Raw genomic sequence first — 20,371 nt, 5'->3', positions numbered from 1 at the left:
ACTGATTCTGTCCTTCCATTTTGTTAAGCAAGTGTTCTTGGGCCAGACATGATTCTCCTTTTTTCTTTCTATTTGATCATCCAAGAGGTTTAGATAGGGGATTTGTTTTAGGGTAAGAATCTTTAAAAAAAACCTTGCAAATAGCGTCTTGTTAGGCATTTTGACAAGTGAATTCTCCAGGCAGTATTGAACCCCCTTGTTCCTCCAGGGGGTCTCAAAAGGTATACATGCTGCAATTCTGACCCAAAACCAATGAGCCTTTTCTTTTTTTAAGAACTTCACCATGGACAAAAAATGTCACTAAAGACGGTGAGAAAAGAGCAGGTCCCCATCATCCAGAGTCCCTCCCAAAGAGCCCACAGAAGTAAAGAGGAGATGAACGAGAGAAATGTTTTATTTATACACACGCAGGAGCCAACCAGAAAAGTACCTACCATGATAAATGGTGAAAGTTAAAGGCTTTTTTATCAACCTAACTTAATAGGGAAAAGGGAAAGGAGAGAATTGGCTTCCATGACAGGTTTTCTTCTACATCTTTTGAATCTCAGTTATCTTCAGCTTAAAGAGGTTTTGTATTAACCGTGGGTTCTATCTGACTTTCCATTCCTCGAACTTTGTTCTTCTTTTTCAAGATTCATTCATGTATTCTGACCCCCTGGATTTTCCACGTGAATTTTAGATTGATTGTCAATTCCTGCAAAATACCACCTGGGATTTGGGTAGGCATTCTTTGAATCCTTAGATCTATTCGTGGACTATTGTCATCTTAGTAGAATGAAGCCTTCTGCTCCATGAATATGGGATTATTCTCTTTGAATGTAGGTCTTAATTTCTCTCAACAGACTCTCTCATCTATTGTAGTCTTCAGTGTCCAAGTCGGGTACTTCTTGCTCACCTCTATTGGATGTTGATTCAGAAGAGACACGACCTCCTGGAGAACCTCTGTTTCCACTGAGCTGACATGGAGCTGAGTCCTGAGAAGGCTTTAAATTCTTTTAAAAATAGGATTAATGTACTTTAATTACTCCATAGATGAGTAATGAATGGGTCACATTAGCATAGGATTTTAATCCTTTTAGAATTAGTAGAGTAATACAGACACATTACAAAAAATTGAAATATTGCCTAAAAGAGAAGAGATTTGTAATTCCCACCCACAGCGGTGACTGTCATGAATGATTTGGTCCTTATGTCTCAGTCTCTGTGTCTCTCAGTATGTCTCTCTCCATCTCTGTCTCTCACACACTCACAATCAGATCAATTTCCATCTATATTGATTTCACACACATGTGGTCGTGCAGATGGGACCCTGGATGCAGATAGTGGGTCTGCATACTTCCACCCTGAGGCCTCCCTTGACATTGGGTTGAGACCAGGCATCCACTTTTCCAACTGCACAGCATTCATTCATCCACATGAACCAGAACGAATGGACCCCATCCCCTCTCCATCAATATTAGTGTTGCTTTAATTCCGACTGTTTCAACCAGTGCTGTGATGAACACCCTTGAAAAGGCATCTTTGAATAGGTGTGTAAGGATTTTAATGGGATGAACTGTAAGTATCAGATCTTCTGGGGAGGAGATGCATCTGTGGCCCTTTGATGCGTCCTGCACCCTGTTCTCCTGAAGAGGAGCGTCCCTTCACTCTTCCCTCCAGGGGATCTGCTGGAGCCTCTGCCTGCTTACATTGTCACCAGGGCTGGTTGTCACCTGACTAAAGAACCGCCAGTGTGATGGTGACCGGTGATGTCTCTGAAGTGTTGCCGTCTGCCTCTGTTCTCACCTGAGAGGTCAAGCATCTCTAACACACACTGGCCACCTGCATTGCCTCTCATTGGAACTGCCCATGCCTGTTCTGTTTCTGTTTAGAACACCGGGTTTCAAAAGGATTTTGGACTACAGGGATGGGAAAAATTTCTCCAACCTTGGGTTATGAGGAATGCATTTTCCAGATTGTGGTTTGTCTTTGAAGCAATTTTTCTGGGCTTTTACTAATTTTTTTGATTATTTTGGTTTTGTTTTTGCCACAGGAAGAGCTAAGCATCTCCCTTGTGTCTTCTGGCTGTGGTGTCACAGGGGGAACAGCAGTGTCTACCCTGAGATTATGCACAGAGTTACTAAAAGGGCTTCATTTTGTGCATCACATCTTTAATCCCCCTGGATATCCCCTGAAAATAATAAAAATACTGTTTCAAGTGAAAACAAACAAAAATCCTCAGCCCCAGCTTAAAACATGTGGGCAGGGAGGAAAAAACCCTTTTTTAAAATTTCATTGGCAGGGAACAACCAGTAGAGGTAAAGACAAGCAAAGAGAAAGAGGACTTGGGGTTGTCAGGGGCTGGGTGAGGAGGGAGGGAAGTGCATGCTCTGGATCCAAGGTTTCACTTTGAGGAAAGAAATACTGTGAAACTAGATGGTAGTGATGGTCGCACAACATTGTGAATGCCCCAAATGCTCCTGAATTGCACAATTTAAAAGGGGAAAAGTCTATATTTTATTACATGAAACTCTGAAAGAAAATAAAGGATGTCATAAATGATGTGAAACAAGCAAAGGAAACTAAAGAAAATGAAACAAAATCATCTCCAGCGGAAGGGACGTCAAGTTTGGGGGGGGGCTGATGATGGGATTTTGGAGAACATTTTGGAGAAGAAGGTGTGGGTGGGTGCAGAGGGGGCTCTACCCCAGGGGGTGGTGATGCCTGAACTGGTTCTCCGTTACCCAGCAGTCCAGCTGCAGATGCAGGTTCAGGAGGAGCTGCAGGAGTGGCAGGAGGGAGCTCGGGGTCTCCTGCTGGATCCAGTTTGTCCCATTTTTGGTCTCTGACATCTTCCCATGCCACTGCCTCCTCTGTAACTATTGGATGTGGAGAGAGTTTTAAGTCTTGTGGAAGAGCTCATGCTGTGAGAAAGGAAAAATTTACTCACCTGCCTCCCTTTCCATGTGCCTCTACAAGGACAGAAACCTTCCCAGAGCTTTCCAGACAGCTCCCACCCAGAAAGTGCCCACAGGATGTGTTCTGTGACTGAATTTTTCCAGACAGGTGGTCTGAGGCCATTCTTTTCTCTGGTCCCAAAAGTAGCCTCTAGGGACACCTCCCTGTGTGGCCCAGCCCTCACCCCTCCCTCACCTACACACATACACCAGCCCTGCCTTTCTGACCTTTGGTCTCTGCTTCGGGGGCTCCTGGTCCTCCACCTGACTTTCAGCGAGGTGGGCACGGTGCTCCAGGTCAGACCCGGGTGTGCTGGGCTACCCGTCAGCCCTGGGTAGGTCCCTGGGAGAGCCCTGGGTGATGTCTGGGTCGGAGGCCTGCCCCTCTGACTTGTGGGCCATGGTGGTGGGGACCCCTCCATATACAGACCCACCAGGAGTCTGCGCTGGCCCTCAGAATAGTGACACACCAGCCCTTCACTTGGGGAGGGGGCACTGGTGTTCTTATTCATCAGCTTCTGTTCAATATGTGGTATCTGGCTCTGCAATGATAGTGACCAGCAGCTGACCCAGCATGGAAGTCTCAGAGTCCTTCCCGGCCAGGAACACTCCTGATTCCTTAGACTCTACCCTCTGCTGCTAGATCAGACCGGAACCTTGTTCAGCTCAGACATCGGGAGGGAAAATACATACCCAGAAAGCATGGGCTCCACCTCGGGCAGCAGGACCCTTCCCCGGCTCTCCACATCCAAGCCAGCCAGCTTTGTCCTGGGCTGTCTATGTGACCGGGACCCCCAGGCCTCTGTCCTGCTCTTTCTTGAGGCAGATACCCATCCCCAACATGACTGCTCCACCTCCACCAGCCAGGACAGGGCCGTGTGGCTACCTGGGTGGAATCTGAGTGGTGGCCCAGCCTGGGCGGGCCTGCCCTGGGCCTCCCTGTGTTACCTTTGGGTCTCTCTGGCCAAAAGGCCAGAGGCGCCTTGGGTGAGACCTGACCCAGTGCCGGCAGCGTTGGTAGAGCCCCTCGCTGCGGGCTTTCCGGGGCTGCGGCCTCTGGATATTGGGATGCAGCAGAACATGCCTCTGTCTCCAACCAGGTGAGCTGAGTAGGGTCTTCTCTACAGAGTGGGTGCCTGGTGACTTCGGTTCCAAGTTCTGTTGGGCTCTATTGCCAGGGAAGTGAGGTCACTTCCTGGGGTCCACTTATCCAAGCTCCTCAAGGGCCTTTCTGGGCTGCCAACCTCTCATTTCTCACTCCATGCCATGTCCACACACAGTGACACCAACTCAGCCCCCCCATAGCCCTGGGGAAGCCTGGATGCAACAAGTGCCGCAGCTCTGAAGACACAGCTGGGTTCAGACCTGGCTCCCCCTACTCAGCAGTGTTATCATCCTGGACAAGCCACGTGCCTCTCAGGGTCTCCCCAATCCCCCATCGGCACAGTGGGGATCATTCTGGCCCCTGCTTCCTAGAGAAGCCATCCTGTCTCTAGACCTAGAAACACCTATTGCACCTGTCACCCCCACGGGCTGGCATCAAAGGGAGATCGTGCACAGACTCAGCAAAGGAAGGACCTCACAGAGGGCTGGCGGAGTGCAAAGCACACCCCACATAGGCCGGGGTCTGCCCTGGGGTCTGGAGAAAGTCACTTTCCTTGCTGCTTGCTTCCCCACTCCCAGTCGTGAGACTGAAATTAAATACAACTCTGATATCGTCCGCTCTGGCATACAACCTCCTAGGTCATTCTGTCATGTTGACATACAGGCCCAGTGTCCCATCTCGGCCTCTGTGGTGGGCTACCCCACAATGGCTTCCTATTTTTTGCCTTCTGTTCCCACACCCTTGTGGGATCCCCACTCCCTCCCCTGGAGGGTGGATGGACTTTGGGACCAGGTTCTGACACATAGACTGACTTGTGAAAATGTATGTGAGTTCCACTCATTACCAGCTCCAGTGTTCCTTCTCTCTGTCTCTGTCTCTCAGTGCCTCTCTCTCTGACTTGTCTCTCTCTCTGTTTCTCTGTCTCCCCCTGCTTCTCTGTGTTTCAGTCTGTCTGTCTGTTTTCCTGTATGTATGTGTGTATATATTTATGTGTATATGTGTGTATTTATGTGTGTGTATTGTTCGGGTAGAGGGCAGGTCACTTCTGAATATCCCTTGATGACATATTGATTATTTTGAACTCATGTTACTGAAGAAACATTATCTTTGAAAATTGTGCAAGCACTTTGGTGGGATCTTCTCTAAGGATCAGCACTGCTAGGGAAGGGATGCACCTGTGGCACTTTGATGTATCCTGCACCTTGTTCTGCCGGAGAGGAGCGTCCATTTGCTCTTCCCTCCAGGGGACCTCCTGGGGCCTCTGCCTGCTCACGTTGTCACCAGGGCTGGTTGTCACCGGGCTAAAGACCTGCCAGGGTGATGGTGGCCAATGCTGTCTCTGCAGTCTGTCTGTCTGCCTGTGTCCTCACCTGAGAGGGCGAGCATTTCTAGCACAAACCGGCCACCTGCACTGCCTCTCGTTGGAACTCACTCTGTGTGTTTTGTTTCTTTTCAGAACACTGGGCTTCAAGAGCTTTTTGGACCACAGGTATGTGAAGCTTTTTTCTGACCTTGGGTCATGAGGAAAGGTTTTTCCAGGCTGTGGTTTGTCTTTCCAGCTGTCTTTCTTGGCCTTTGTTTTCTGCTTTTGTTTGGTTTTATTTTGCCACAAGAAGACCTAAGCATCTCCCTTCTGGCTCTGGTTTCACACTTAGAACAGCAGTGCCTACCACGAGATTATGCACAGAGTTACTAAAAGGGCTTCATTTGGTACATCTCATCTTTAATCCATCTGGATTTTCCTCTCAAAATACAAAAATGCTAATTCACATGAAAACAAACAAAAAATTTACCCATCCCTACTTAAGATATGTGGGCACACAAACCAAAAAAAGCCACCTTTTATATGATTTCATTGATAGGGAACCTCCAGGATAGGTAAAGACATAGAGAGAGAAAGGGGATTAGGGCTTGTCATGGGCTGGGGGAGGTAGGACGTGGGGTGCGCTTTGTATAAAAGCTTTTACTTTGAGGAAGGAAATAGTCTGAAACCAGTGGTGCTGGTCTCACAGCACTGTGAATGCAATTAATGCTCCTTAAAATTGCACAATTTAAAATGGGAAAAGGCTAAACTTTATTCTTATATACTTAAAACAAAAATAGAATATAGTATAATAGAAAAGAAAAAATCTGACTCCATAGAAGATCTGTCCTTTTGGCTTTAACCCTTTGCCCTCTTTTCTAGGCTTAGTTTTACTAGCTCTGCACCTTTTGTAAAACAATGTTGCCTTTAGCCTTAAATATACAGGAGAGCCTACTTTCAAGGCTCTGATCTTTAAGGATATTAACACTTTTGCACTTATATAAAGACAACAGGTTGTAGAATAGAAAACTACTTTTGTTTTGTTAGAGGATTTACAGAGGCACTATGACCTGGTCTCCGTAAACAGCTGCAAACCAAGATAATGGCGGACTAATATCTTGGAGAACCATCTTCCCCATGTCAACTTCAGGCTCCTTTTCTACTAAAAAGGGGAGGGGCTGTGGTTGGTTGTTGCAAACTTCTTGGTGTAGGAATTCTTTGTTCTTGGAATCCTTTGCAGCTGTCCACGTGGGTCAGATCATGGTGTTCCTGCAAAACCTGCAACAAAACAAACTTTTTCTATTCTGCAACTTGTTATGTTTATAGGAGTGCAAAGTGTTAATATCCTTAAAGCTCAGAGTTTTGAGAATAGGCTCTCCTGTTTATTTCAGGCTAAAGGCAACATTGTTTTACAAAAGATGCAGAGCTAGCAAGTCTAAGCCTAGAAAACACGGCAGAGGGTTTAAGGAAAAGGAACAGATCCAATATGGAGTCAGATTTGTTCTTCTCTATTACAGTGACTTTTGGTGAGAGCTAAGGGGATGATTCCTGGGTGGGTCCTCCACTGTCCCAGGCTGGATTTCAGGCAGGATCCCTGCCAGATTCACCATGATTTTGGACCTAATCTACTGCAGAGAAAGTGACAATTATTGGATTAAAATTACCTTTCAAAATCCCTTCAATTGCCTGTAAACTATACCACAGCAGGGGATGTCTCATTGGCCAGTCAACTGCCAGTCTCCCCTGATGCAAGGGACAAGTGTCGCGGGGAGATCCATGGTGGTCTGACCAGTGCACCTTCCTACATTGCTCTAAAGCTTTGGCTTCCTCACTTTGACGCTTTAAAAGCTCCCTTCCCTCTTCCCTCTGGCCTGGTGTGAATGAACAAGTTCCCTGCACCCACCTGGGCTGAGGCCAGGCCATGCACACAGCCCCATTCACACAGCCCACCATCTGCTGTCTACCCCTGGGATCAAGTGCAAACTCTGAACTCCCCCACCCAAAAGGTCCGCGTGCCCAGTGCCTCCGCCCTAGGGGTCCAGATCACCATCAGAACCATCAACCAACCAAAGCCCAAGGCCAGTGGCTGGCAGCCTGGGATCAACCTGACCTATCGGGTCAGTTGAGGCACAGGTTGCAGGGATCAGGGTGCCAAGGAGGGAATTAGAACCACCTTCAGCCCAGCCTGCCTCACCCTGTAGCCTCAGACATTAACTATGAAGGTGCACACTAGGCTGGATCCCCCACTGGTGGCAGTAGTCATCATTACTGGAGGACGGATATCCCCACCCCAACCACAGGGTGAGGGGTGAGTGAGTGAGCGCAGGGTAGGGGTACACTCAGAGTGAAGGGGATCCCATGGTGAGGGGGTACAGGTTGAGAGGTGTGGGGCCCGATCAGAGTGGAAATGACCTGGCTGAGAGGTGAGGGGGACAATTTCAGGATGTTGGGTGTCCTGTGCTGAGGCATGAGGGGTAAGCTTGTGGGTGTAGGGGCCATAGGTTAGGACCTAGCAGGATGGAGTGTCAGGGCAGGGACCTCGGCGTGAGGAGAAGGAGCCCTGTCTTCAAGGTCTGGTGGGAGACTGGGCCTGGCCAGGGGTGGGAGGGTAGTAACAGGGAGGGGAAGTTGAGCAGGGGAAGTGGGGCTGGGTGGGTGAGGCCTGGCCTAGGGCAGTCGTGGTTCTAGTTCAGTGCCAGGACCCAGTCGGTGGCTGGGTGAAGGCTCTGGGGATGGATACCCGGCGGGACGAGCAGGAGGGGCCCCACCTGGCTCCTCCCGGCCCCAGCGGCCAGGGCCGGTAAAGCAGGAGACCCACCGGAGCAGTTTGCGCTGCGGGCGGGAGGAGGAGAGGCGCGCACGCGCAGACGGGCAGACGCGCGGACCCCAGAACCCGCCCAGAACGCGTGGAAGCTGGCGGCAGCCGGTTGCTCCTGGACCAGCTCCTGGAAGAGGAACACGGCCTGGGGTCTGGGCCGCCGCTTGCCCGCGGCTCGGCTGCCGCTGCCGGGCAGTTAAGAGGGCGCTGGTAGGGGCGCGCTGCTCGGGGAGCCGGCGGGTGACGCCTGGGCTGTGTGGCTGGGGAGGCGCCCAGTGAGGGGTGCGGAGGTGAGGTCCCGGCCGCGCGTCCGGTTAGGACCCTGAGGCGGGTCCCAGCCGCTGCTGTGGTTCGTGGCAACCCCGGTATTCTTAGTTCCTGAACACCGCGTTTTTGCCGCCGCTTATAGCCGGGTTTAGGAGAGCAGGTACAGCCCCAGGAGGTGGGAGGGCGCCGGACGGTTCCAGAGCATCTCCAACTGGCCCGCAGACGATGGCCTGCTCCTGGTAGGCGAGTGCGGTGCGGTCGCGGGGCCTCGGATGGAATGGGGACTGCCCCATGAGAGCTCCTGGATTTGCTCCCATCTTACACGTGGCCTGACCTTGGGGCGGCCTCTAAAGACCCAGGATCGTGGGACTCAGGTTACAGGTCAGTCTGCTCCTGGGAGGTGGGCTCGGTGCGATCAGTGTGCTGGGATGGCTGCAGCAGCAGCGGGAAATGGTCGCAACACCCGCGCTCTCACAGGGCAGCCCCAATCCCGCCATCGCAGCTGCTGCCTTTCCCTGAGAGCACAGCACCCGCCTTCCAGGAGCAGGCTGACCTGTAACCTGAGTTCCACGAACCTGAGGCAGCAGAGGCCAAGCTCAGGCCATGTGCTGGGGAGTTTGAAGCAAATCCACGGGCTCCCATGGGCAGACCCCATAACCCGCCACTGCCTTCGACCACACCGTGGCCTCCTCCCGGGAGCAGGCTGACCTGTGGACCATGCCTGGAGCAGCAGAGGCCGAGCCCTTGGTAGGCCATGGGGAAGATGGGGGCAAGTCGACCAGCTTGCCAGGTCGCTGCCCATCTCCCTGCCGCTACCCCAGGTTCGTGGATCACTTGTTTTCAATCAGTGGTTTCCTGAGAGGCAGGCGTGGTGCAGTCAGTTGGCGAGGGCTGCAGGGAGGGGTGCTGCCCCAAGGGGAGCAGGTGGACTTTCTCCCATCTCCCCCAGGGCCAGACCTGGAGACGGCCTCTGCTGCCCCAGGTTTGCAGGACGCATGTCATGTCAGCCTGTCCCTGGGAGGAAAGCTCAGTGTACACGGGGCAGCCTCAGTGGCTGACAAGGATTTTAGAAGTGGGCTCTAGCCCAGCATAACTAACTCTCCTTTCTTCTCTTGCTTCCTCAGTTGGTGGCTGTATCGGCTTTTTCATTATAGGTTATTGCCAGATAATGAACATAGGTTTCTGTGCTATATAGAAGAAACTTAATTTAAAATCTCTTTTTATATGTAGTGGCTAACATTTGTAAATCTCGAACTCCCAAATTTATCCCTTCCTATCCCCTTTCCCTGGTAAACTTAAGATTGTTTACTAAGTCTGCAAGTCTGTTTCTGTTCTGTAGATGAGTTCACAGTGTCTTTTTCTCTCTTTTTTTAGATTGCACATATGAGTGGTTTCATTTGGTATTTTTCGGTTTCTGGCTGCTTTCACTTAGAATGACGATCTCTAGCTCCATCCATGTTGCTGCAAATGGTTTTATTTTGTCCTATTCATGGTAGAGTAGTATTCCAGTGTATAAATATGCCACAACTTCTTTATCCAGTCATCTGTTGCTACATTTAGCTTGCCTCCATGTCTCGGCTATTGTATACAGTGGTGCTGTGAATACTGGTGTGCAGGTATCTTTTCACATTGGAGTTCTTTCCAGTTATATATCCAGATGTGGGATTTCTGGGTCATAGGGTAAGTCTGCTTTTTGTTTTTTCAGGGATTTCCATGCTTTCCATAATGACTACACCAAACTAGATTCCCACCAGCAGTGTAAGAGGGTACCCTTCACTCTACAGCCTCTCTAGCATTTATCATTCATGAACTTCTGAGCGATGGCCATTCTGACTGGTGTGAGCTGATACTTCATTATAGTTTTGATTTGAATTTCTCGGTTTATTAGTGATATCGAGCATTTTTTCATGTGCCTATTGACCAATTGTGTTTTCATTGGAGAAATGCTTGTTTAGGTCTTCTGCCTATTTTAGGATTGAGTTGTTTGTTTTTTTTGTTATTAAGTTGTATGAGCTGTTTATATATTCTGAAAATTAAGCCTTTGTTAGTCGTATCATTTGCAAATATTTTCTCCCATTTGTAGGTTGTTGTTTCCTTTTGTTATACTTATGGTTGTCTTTGCTGTGAAGAAATTTATTAGTTTAATTACGTCCCTTTTGTTTATTTTTTTTCTCTTATTTCCATTCCCTGGGTAGATTACCCTAGGAGAATGTTGCTAAGATTTATGTCAGATAATGTTTTGCCTATGTTTTCTTTTAGGAGATTTATCATGTCTTGTCCATCTGCATCTTAAGCCTGTACTCTACATCTGTGCTTCAGTTTTGAATTTTGAGCTTCTTAGAGAAAACCTACTCTTAGCTCATCTGTCAGATTCAACATGTCTAAAGCTGATTTCATAATCTTTTTTCTTGCAGGGTCTCCACTTATTCAGTGGGATAATCATTCTTCCGGTCTTGAATACACAAAGGCTTGGAGTGGTTTTTGATTCATCTTTCTCTCACCACTCCGCATTTTGTCAGCTTCTTGAACTGTATGTTTTTGGTTTCAAGTGTCTATTCTGATTGCTGATACTCTGATGAAGAGCTTTCATCCCTGATACATGAATTTTTCCTTCTGCTGAATTCTTGGATATTCTCTCCCCCCCTTTCAGTCAACCTACAGTTTTGGCGCTCCAACATCTAGAGTCAAGTCAAAGACTTAACACAACCAGATCTCAGCCAGGTAGTCTCGACCCTTCATCATTTTGGACTTACCATATGTGTTCCAATCATTATGTAACTTAGCCTCCTAGGGTAACATGTGCCTTATTAAAAACCAGGAGTCACCAGCCTTTTCCTATCCAGTCCTCAGTTAAAACAGCTTAGAATTGCCCTGAGAACTAGTTGGAGCCCCATCCCCTTCATAGAGTCTTCCCTATTTATTCCAAATACTTCTAGCTCCTCTTTGTATTCCTACACTGTTTATGATCAGTAGCCTGTAATCTTGGCTTTGAGTACTGACTTGGTACCATTCCTGGGTGGTTTCCAATGTTTCTGCTCACTTAGCTGGTAACTGGAGAAGACTCACTTGTTCAGACTCCTTTATACCCCTCACCCTGCTTAGCATGGGGCAATAACAGGCACCCAGGCAGTGCTTACCTACTTTATTTATTCACAGGGGTGGTGGTGTGGATTATAGCTAATAACTATTAATTCAGTGTTGCAATTAAAAAAGAAAGCCAAGAAAATCCATAAAACTTTATCTCCATGTTCAGTTTAGCGCTTTACCTCAATAGTTTTCTGAAGACTGTGTTTACATTCACATAGTGTTCAGTTCTTGTACAGTTCCCTGAAGCAAGCAGATGAGATGTCATTATGTTTGACTTTCATGTTACATTTCATATTGGATATATTTGTGCAATGACAAAACCTTCTTTTATAAGTAAACAGCCGGAAGCCCAGAGAGACTAAGAGCCTAACCCAGGGTCACCTGGTTAGTGTTTGGCACAGGCCAGGACCGCGGTTCACATCTTCCAGCTGATCGTCTTCCAGTGCCTTTTCATTCCAGTGCTGGGAAATGTAGCCCCATCAGCCAAACGGCCAAGTCACATTGCTGCCCCTTTACCTGCCAGTGATGGAAGTGCTACAAAAAGTGGCAAAGGAAAGGTCAGAAATAGGAGTGATAAACGACATGGAAGTGCTGGAAATGGATCCTCAACCTCCTCCTATTTGAGCGCCTCACAAGTGTCCCACTCTGACAGTGCTGTTCATTGTTTAAAACATAGCCTTAAAATCAGACTGATCTTTTATAGGACATGCTTTTATCCTGGTCCTTTTCCTGCTAGTAGTCACTGTCATGGGCAGAAAGTGCCTGGCTGTGCTCTGTTTGTCACGTAGGTGGGAGGGAAAGTGGGAGAGAGAGTGGGTTGAACTGAAGCCAAGCTTTTTACAGCTCTGTTGTTCTAGGACCAGAGCAGTTCCACTCTTGGTTTCATCATCTCTCCACCTCCGAGTCCCAGCCACCCTTTCCTGCCTGCTTCCCCACATGCCACGTCCTGGGGGAGGACAGAGTGGTGGGCAATGCCCCCTCCGCCCTCTGCTGTGGGAGGTGCAGGAGTCTGCTTTAACTTTTGAGCTGTTTTGGTAATTGGGCTTTTCCAGATTTTCTAGACATCTCCTTTCCATCTCTGAGAAATTGGAGATGTAACTTAACCATACATGGACTATACTAATGTATTCAGTGACATTAGTGTCATGTTGTCTGTAAGGTGTTCTGTGACTGGATAAGAGGTTTTTTATGTCACAGGATGCTTCACATCCAATTCTAAAGGCCTACAGTCTGCAAGTGTAATCCAAGTTCTTACATGTCTGTAAGGTAGACATGAACATTATTTGATAATATGACCATATGTTCATAGATTACAGTTAGTCCACCGGCTCTGTATCTAATGAAAGTTTAAATTCCAAACGTTTGAAGAAAATTTGCGGACCATGTCTTTTTGCCTGTAACTAATTGCAAAAACTGAAATCACAACTCTACCACAAGCCACAGTGTTTCCCATTAGAGAAAGCCCTCTAATTTTACAACCTCTAAGTAATGCAGTGGTTCTTTGAGTGAGACGAGGGATGCCAGAGTATTTTTTGGGACACTAGAGAGGCATGACAAGTATTCTGGGACTGGTTACAGTTGAATCTCTATTTCCTATATCCTGGACTGATTACAGAGGCAATGTTAGTGCGGTAACCATCTTGTGGATGCAAGTGTAGCTAGGAAGACAACAGAGAAAATAGAAGGGATAAAAAGTAATGGAGGGACTTCATAGCAGTACAAATGGTGACTTTGACACCACCAGCTGCTGACGTGAACTTGGCAAGAATTTGTGAGAAGTGGTGGGTGTCACTGCAAGCAGGAGAGTCCTGCAGTTTTGGGGTGAACAGGCAAAGGGGAGAGCAGATATGATGGCTATCCAGGAGCTATTTTTGTCCTGAATGTGAAAAAGTCCAGTCCCCTGTTCAATTTTGCAGCCACAACTTCATATGACTCAGGGAATTATTTCCACCAGAACACCATAAAAATATAAACAACCTCTGTTTCCCAAAGTGTTTGTTCTCGATCTGAGATGATTGTCCTGTGGTGGGAGGTAAGTGGGCGATGGGGCCTATTGCATCACCCCCTTTCACTAGAAGTCTACCTCGCTACTTTTCACCCTACTCCTAGAGGTGCTGTCATTCTGTTACACCTAGGCCTGTAAGACGGGCTTGCCTGAATCCTCACGTGAAGAGGGATGGTTATGCGCAGTTTTAAAAAATTGCTTGGGTCATGGGGTCCTTTGGTCCTTCCATTGGAAATCACTATTCCAGGGCATATAGTATGCCTCTATAGAAACTATATTGTTTGTAAGATGTCTTCAGAGGTTTTGCAGTGGGTTTAAGTATTTGCTTGGTGATGGCATCTTGATTGTTTGAAGGAGGCAACCCTCACTAGGGGCTTTGTGTGCTTTCGGTCTGAGAGTTCCTTCACTGGCAGCAGAGTGTTCGTAGGCAGAGTTAGAAAGTTACCTGGTCTGAGAAGCCGAATTTGCCCACAGCTGGGAATTGGCGGAAGAGTCTGTTATGGAAGGAAAGCTTTAGGATTATCTGGTAGCAGAGTTCTGGGATCCAAACCCTGGGAAACCTCAGCTTTTGTAGAGTATGTTCTGTAACAATAGGCTATAGGATAATTTTTACACTTGTTATAGGATGTAGAGTTGGGGAAAGGCTTAAATGTGAAAGAACCTTAAAAGAGAATCTCCGAATATTTTAAAGAAGACAGTTCTCAGAATGAGATCTTTTCTGGAAAAGACTAGTTCTTCACTTCACAGGGGAAGCAGGGAGCAGGTGTAACTGCACTTACGGTAACTTAAAAGGTAAACCTTACCCTCCCACTTAGCTGTTTCCTGGTGTACGTTCATCTTCCACATCTGTAGTTTTAGACATGATGTGTCATTTCCTGGTACTCCTTTCTGCTTCTGAGTGAGAGACTGACACAAAGTCACATAGCAATTGAAAAACTGTGCAAAGGACTTTATTGTTAAAAATGTAGACCTGTGGCAGGGTGCTGCATTTGCAAGTGACTTTCAGTACAGAGAACACTGAAAAGAATGCAGTGCTATTTCTTTTTTTATTCCTTTAAGCCTTTGAATAGAAGGTTTTCTTTGCAGAGTGTCTGGAGTACATCAGAACAAGCAGGAACTAAAATAGCTTTAAGAAAGCTCCAGTATAGACGTTGCTTATAGTGTGGTATCTGTCTTAATGTTAATTCTTTAAAGCAGGAAGTTGTAACTCTCAATTTCTTAAGCAAATATAAACATTCTTGACTCTTATTGACATTCTTTGTGGGGTGAAGCTGCTTTTGCTTCCATTCTGAGCATTGAAAGGCCTTCTATGATACTTTTACCAGTCCTCAGTATTTTATTTTCCCTCTGTTGTGAACTTGTTTTTAAACTTGAAGCAGATATAAATATCATCAACTTGCTACATATGTAGATATTCAGTGTTACATAGTCAGAAAGTTTGTGTACATCACACGTATCTACATAATTCCCCCCTTTCCAACTGTGTTCCTGATGAAAGGATGGTGGGAAATGGCATTATGGGTATATGTCTTACGGTACACAGTGTTTCCCCTGTTCCCTTTACCATTTCTGGATGTTCTTTCATCTTTCAGCTTCTAGACTTACTAGCTCTTTTTCTTAAGCCAGGTGTATCTCATCCCCCTGCGCATACACGCATGTGTACACACACACACTCACATTCTACCGTAGGGAGTAGCGTGCACCATCCAATTCTCCCACTCCAGCTCTGGACCCACCCATTGGAGGCAGTGTCTTGCACGAATTCATTTGTAAGTTGTTTTTTAAAACTCGAGTGGTCAGGAAATAGGACTGATATCCACACCTAATAGGCAGGCCCTCAAGGACAACTTCTATGGGTAATGCCAGGTTATCTTAATGTTTGAGTACCTGGGTTTCATGTCTTCCTATGCCACCTGTGTGACCCATGATTCCCACATTCCTGTCTCCTGCTAGACTTTTTCTCTCCAACTCTGGACTCTTACAATCTTCTGCTGATTTGACATCTTCACTTGAATCTCTGATATCTTAAAAGCAACATGTGTAAAAACTGAGCTCTTGGTTCTCCTACCCCCCAAACTGGTTCTTCCTGCAACCTCCCCCATTCAGTTAGTGGAAACTTAATCCATCCAGCTGCTTGGGTCCAAAAACTTGGAGTTATTTTGACTTTCACTGACATATCACATGAATTCTGTCAATAGATCTGGTTTAACACTGCCTTTAAAACATATCCAGAACCCAGCCACTTCTCACCATGGCTCCTGCCTCCACTGCTGCTTCCCTGCCCTGAGCCACTGTCCTCTCCTCCTGCACAGCCCTTCTCAGAGGCTTCCCACCTTTCATCTCTGACCCGTTTCGACTATTCTCACCCGGCAGTCAAGTGAGCCTCGAAAACCTAAGTTAGATTGTGTCGTCCTTCTGCAGTGCCTCCCCATTTCACTCTGGGTAAAAGCCACAGTCCTTACAACGTCCTCCAAGGCCATACAGGACCTGCACTGACCCTTCTCCGCAGCTCCAGCCGTGCCCCCATTCTGGAACATGCGAGGTGCACGCTGCCCTTGGTGATGGTTATTCCGTCCACCTGGGACTTCTCACCTCCTAGTCTTAGTTCTAACCTCAGTCCTCAGTGTGGCCTGCTCTGGTATTTAATACAACATCACCCTCATCCCATACCCTCAACTCTCTTTACCTTGCCCTTGTTTCATTTTTCCATGGTTCCTCTTTCCTAACATGCCACCTCCTCTGCTGCTCTTTTGTGTGAATTGTCATCTCCACACCCATCCCAGCTAGACTCCAACCAAGCTCCGTGAGGACAGGAGTTTTGTTTTGTTTATTGATCTATTCCAAGTTCCTAGACTACTCCTGGGTACATAGTAGGCAGTCAAAAATTATTTGCTGAATAAATTAAAAGACTATTTTAAAAATGAATCATCCTTTCAGGAACGGGAGAGGATAGGAAGCTGCATGAAGGAAAATGGTGCAGTAAATAATGATATTTGCCTATTGTTCTTTGTGTGATATATGTATGTGTTTTAGTCTTAATTTGGTATCCCAGTTTCTTAATTTAATAGCTGTATTAAGGTGTAATTTACAGGCCATAAAATTCACACATTATAATTGTACAAGTCAGCCATTTTAGCTATTTCTAGATTTGTGCAACTTTGTCCTCATAAAGTCCCCTTGTGTCCGTTCATATGCAGTTTGCCCTCCCCTCAGTGGCACCCTGATTTTCTTTTTTTTTTTTTTTTGGCAATCACATCTCAAACGGATAATTTACACAGCAGTACTAATATAGCTTTGCACTTTTAGAAATGACACACTTAAATATGAAATTAGCGGTCATTGCTGAATGTAGGTAGCAGTATCAGACATTGGTGAGAAGAATGGACTTGAGTGTCAGACTGGCTGCAGTCTTACCCAGCTCCACCATTTACCAAGTTACCCAAATTATTTTCTGCCTCAAGCTCTTTATCTGTTATATGGGGGTAATAATAGCAGCTTACAGAGTTGTTGTGAGGATTAAGCAAACAGGGAAACAAAATTTAGTATAGTGGCCTGCTTATGTTATTACCTAAGAAATAGCCTTGCAGGTAGAGAGCAAAATTCAAATCAGTTTCTAAAGTATATGTAAAATATAATCCAGTTCCTGCCTGGTTTGTAAACACTTATGCCTACTGAAGAATGTAAAAGCAGGCTAATTTCCAACAGAAAAGATCATTTCTCAGCATTTCTTTCAAAGAGAGCTGCAAAGTCACTTTTACTAACTAAATGTTCCATGCCCAACTCTGACAGAAATTTGACACCAGGGACGTAATTATCTACATTTTTGTTAAAATGATGCTGACCATCAGGAAGTGTTCTCAATTATATTTTAGCCTTTATGTTGAGAAATACTGTGAGACTTCTTCTAAATTAATGGGTGGGGGCATTCATTGTAGCTCTTGCAGCCTGATAAGCCTGCACTAAATTATCTTTTTTCAACTTTTAATTAAAGTAATAAATTAATTTTTTGCTGAGGGTGGTAATTAGGTTTTTATTTATTTATTTTATTTTTAGAAGAAGTACTGGGGATTGAACCCAGGCCCTTGTGCATGCTAAGAACATGATCGTTCACTTCAGCTATACCCTCCCCCCTAAATTATTTTAATAAGGTCTTTTTCTCTGTTTTGTTACTTTATGTACAGATGCACAAAGCAGGGTCATCAGAAGCCTCTCAATCACAAAGATGATAATAGTGAAAACACTGTGCAGTGACAGTGAATCCTTGGCATATGAAGAAAGATTGTAAAGTCCTGAATGAATTAAGAAGGTATTGTTACATTAACATACATGTAAGCATGGCTCTCTTACCGTTATTTTTCACTTTATAATGAAGATAATCCCCACCCGTCAAGGTTGCTTTGTTTGATAGAGGGAATATCTAAACCCTTTTCTGCAAGTTTTTTAAATAAGTAAGAGCAGTTAATTTATCAGAAGTGTGAATGGTGTAATCTGGTCTGTCTAGTATGGTAGCCACCAGCCACATGTGGCTATTGTGAATTGAGATGTTCTATAAGTGGAAAATACATAATAGATTTTCAAGACTTCATACAACAAAAATGATGTAAAATATTATTAATAAGCTTTAAAATTGTCAATCACACTTTTGAAATGATAGTGTATTGGATATTTTGGTATAAATGTAATTATTACTAGAATTAATTTCACTTGTTCCTTTTTATTTTCTAAATGGGATTACTGGAAAATTGTGACTTGCACTATGTTTCTATTGACAGTGCTGGCTTCTAACTTATTGCAAATAATATGAAAAGAAAACTTTGATTAAAAATTTTGTAATTGAGTAGTTGATTTACATCATATTAGTTTCAGGTGTACAAAATAGAGGCTCAACATTTTTATAGATTATATTCCATTTAATGTCACCATAAAATAATGGCTATATTTCCCTGTGCTGTATGATACAGCCCTGTAACCTATCCATTTTATATGTAGTACTTTTTACCTCAATCCCCTAACCCCTTCCTGCCTCCCCTCTTCTCCTTCTCCCCATTGGTAACCACCAGTCTGTTCTGTGTACCTGTGAGTCTATTTCTGTTTTATTATAGTCATTAATTTGTTTTATTTTTAGATATACATATAAGTTAATACATAGAATATTTGTTTATCTTTCTCCAACTTATTTCACTTAGCATAAAACCCTGTAGGTCCATCCATGTTATTGCAAATGGCATTATTTTATTTTTTAATGGATGAACAGTATTTCATTTCTGTGTGTGTTCATGTGTATATATGCGTGTGTATATATATGTATACATGTATATATATATATATATATATATATATATATATATATATAAAATATACCACAACTTCTTTATCCAGTCATCTGTCAGTGAACATTTGGGTTGTTTCAGTGTCTTGGCTATTTTAAATAGTGCTGTTGTGAACATTGGGGTGCATGTGTCTTTTTGAATTAAATTTTTCTCCAAACATATACCCATGAATGGGATTGCTGGATCACACGGAAGTCTATTTACATTTTTTTATGGAACCTCTTTTCTGTCCTCCATAGAGGCTGCACCAATTTACATTCCCACCAACCGAGTAGGAGGGTTCCTTTTTCTCTTAAAAGGTAAAAAATTCTCTACATTTACCTACTTTCCTTTCAGTTTAGGACACAGTTTGGCAAAAGCCAGATAGAATTTAATAGGAGTAAATACAGTATTTATTTTGAATGTCCATGCATTATGGATAGATATGTTATTGATGAGTTGGTTCCCTAATTTTGTAGATGCAGATGTTTTTATAGCTTCACAGACATTTCAGTCTTGCAGAGAGGAAAATTTCTTTGTATTTTGCTGAACTTGTCCGGGTGTCTTTATCGGATTTGGCCCAGGCCTGCAGAGGTGAATACACATCCAAACCTGAACCATTTGAATGTCTGCAAGATTTTAAGAGTCTAGAATATCAGATCTGGACTGTAACTCTGGTAAATGACATCAGTGACTGGACTCAAGAAAACTCCATTTGAGGGCAAAACCTTTCATAAGCCAAAAAGGCTTTGAAATTGTGGCAAAGGCAGAGACTTTTGTGCACCACTTATGGCCACAAACCCATGAGGACAACCACAGGCCTTCTGGACTGCCAAGGGAATTCCATGTGAGGAGTCTAGCACTCACAGGAATCCAACAAGTCCCTGTCTGCCAGAGCACCTTCATTGCTACTGTGCTGTTTTGAGTAAATGTCTTTTCATCAGGTTCAAATTGGTTTGTTGTTATTTTTTTGCATTAAAAAACAACTTCTTGTTCCCTGGTGAAAGTAAAACCTAACATTTTCTGATTTCTTTTGACAGAGAAAACATGAGCCTGTGGATCTAACCTCATCTGTGATGGTCTGCAGCTGGGAGCAACCAGTCAGTGTCAGTCCCCTTGCAGCCACTGGCTGGGAGACTGCATGTTCCTTGTAATGGTATTTGAAACATGTCACACTAGCGGTGCCTTCGCTGTGGACTGGGAGGTGAGTCAGTCAGAATCTGCATTATGGAATGTATGTTTCAGATTCACAGTTAGGAGATCTTTTTTAATAGCCAGAGAATATAGTCATAAATATATCTATTAATATATTTATGCAAGAACCTTTTAAAAGACATTTTTATTATTAAAAGTTACCCTCCAAAATTGAAAATGAAAGAACAGTGGAATTAAAAATCATCTGTACCTTAATTATACATGAAGAATCATAAAATCCTTTTAAACTTGTTTTTGTTCAAATGAAGATATTTTTCCCTTCCAAAAAGGAAAATTATTGTTTCACATTTTTTTGCTTTCTCCTTCTATTATATATTCCATATCAA

General features: G+C 44.8%; 1 protein-coding gene and 1 long non-coding RNA gene across 2 annotated transcripts in view; one reads left to right on the top strand and one right to left on the bottom strand.

The window, feature by feature from the left end:
* Window positions 1-20,371, bottom strand: part of LOC140688385 (trafficking protein particle complex subunit 9-like) — a 488,572-nt gene that overhangs the window by 249,191 nt on the left and 219,010 nt on the right. The gene's annotated exons all lie outside the window — the stretch shown is intronic.
* LOC140688387 (uncharacterized) overlaps window positions 8,234-20,371 on the top strand; it is a 40,095-nt gene continuing 27,957 nt past the window's right edge. Inside the window, exons 1-4 of the long non-coding RNA XR_012063031.1 lie at window positions 8,234-8,372; window positions 17,703-17,827; window positions 19,091-19,150; window positions 19,871-20,034. This is a non-coding gene — a long non-coding RNA (uncharacterized lncRNA). The remainder of the gene's footprint in view (window positions 8,373-17,702; window positions 17,828-19,090; window positions 19,151-19,870; window positions 20,035-20,371) is intronic.

This window comes from Vicugna pacos, chromosome 22 (assembly GCF_048564905.1).
Source record: "Vicugna pacos chromosome 22, VicPac4, whole genome shotgun sequence".
NCBI classification, from domain to species: Eukaryota; Metazoa; Chordata; class Mammalia; order Artiodactyla; family Camelidae; genus Vicugna; species Vicugna pacos.
The sequence above is the reverse complement of the archived record's forward strand: the minus strand, read 5'-3'. Positions and strand labels throughout refer to the sequence as shown.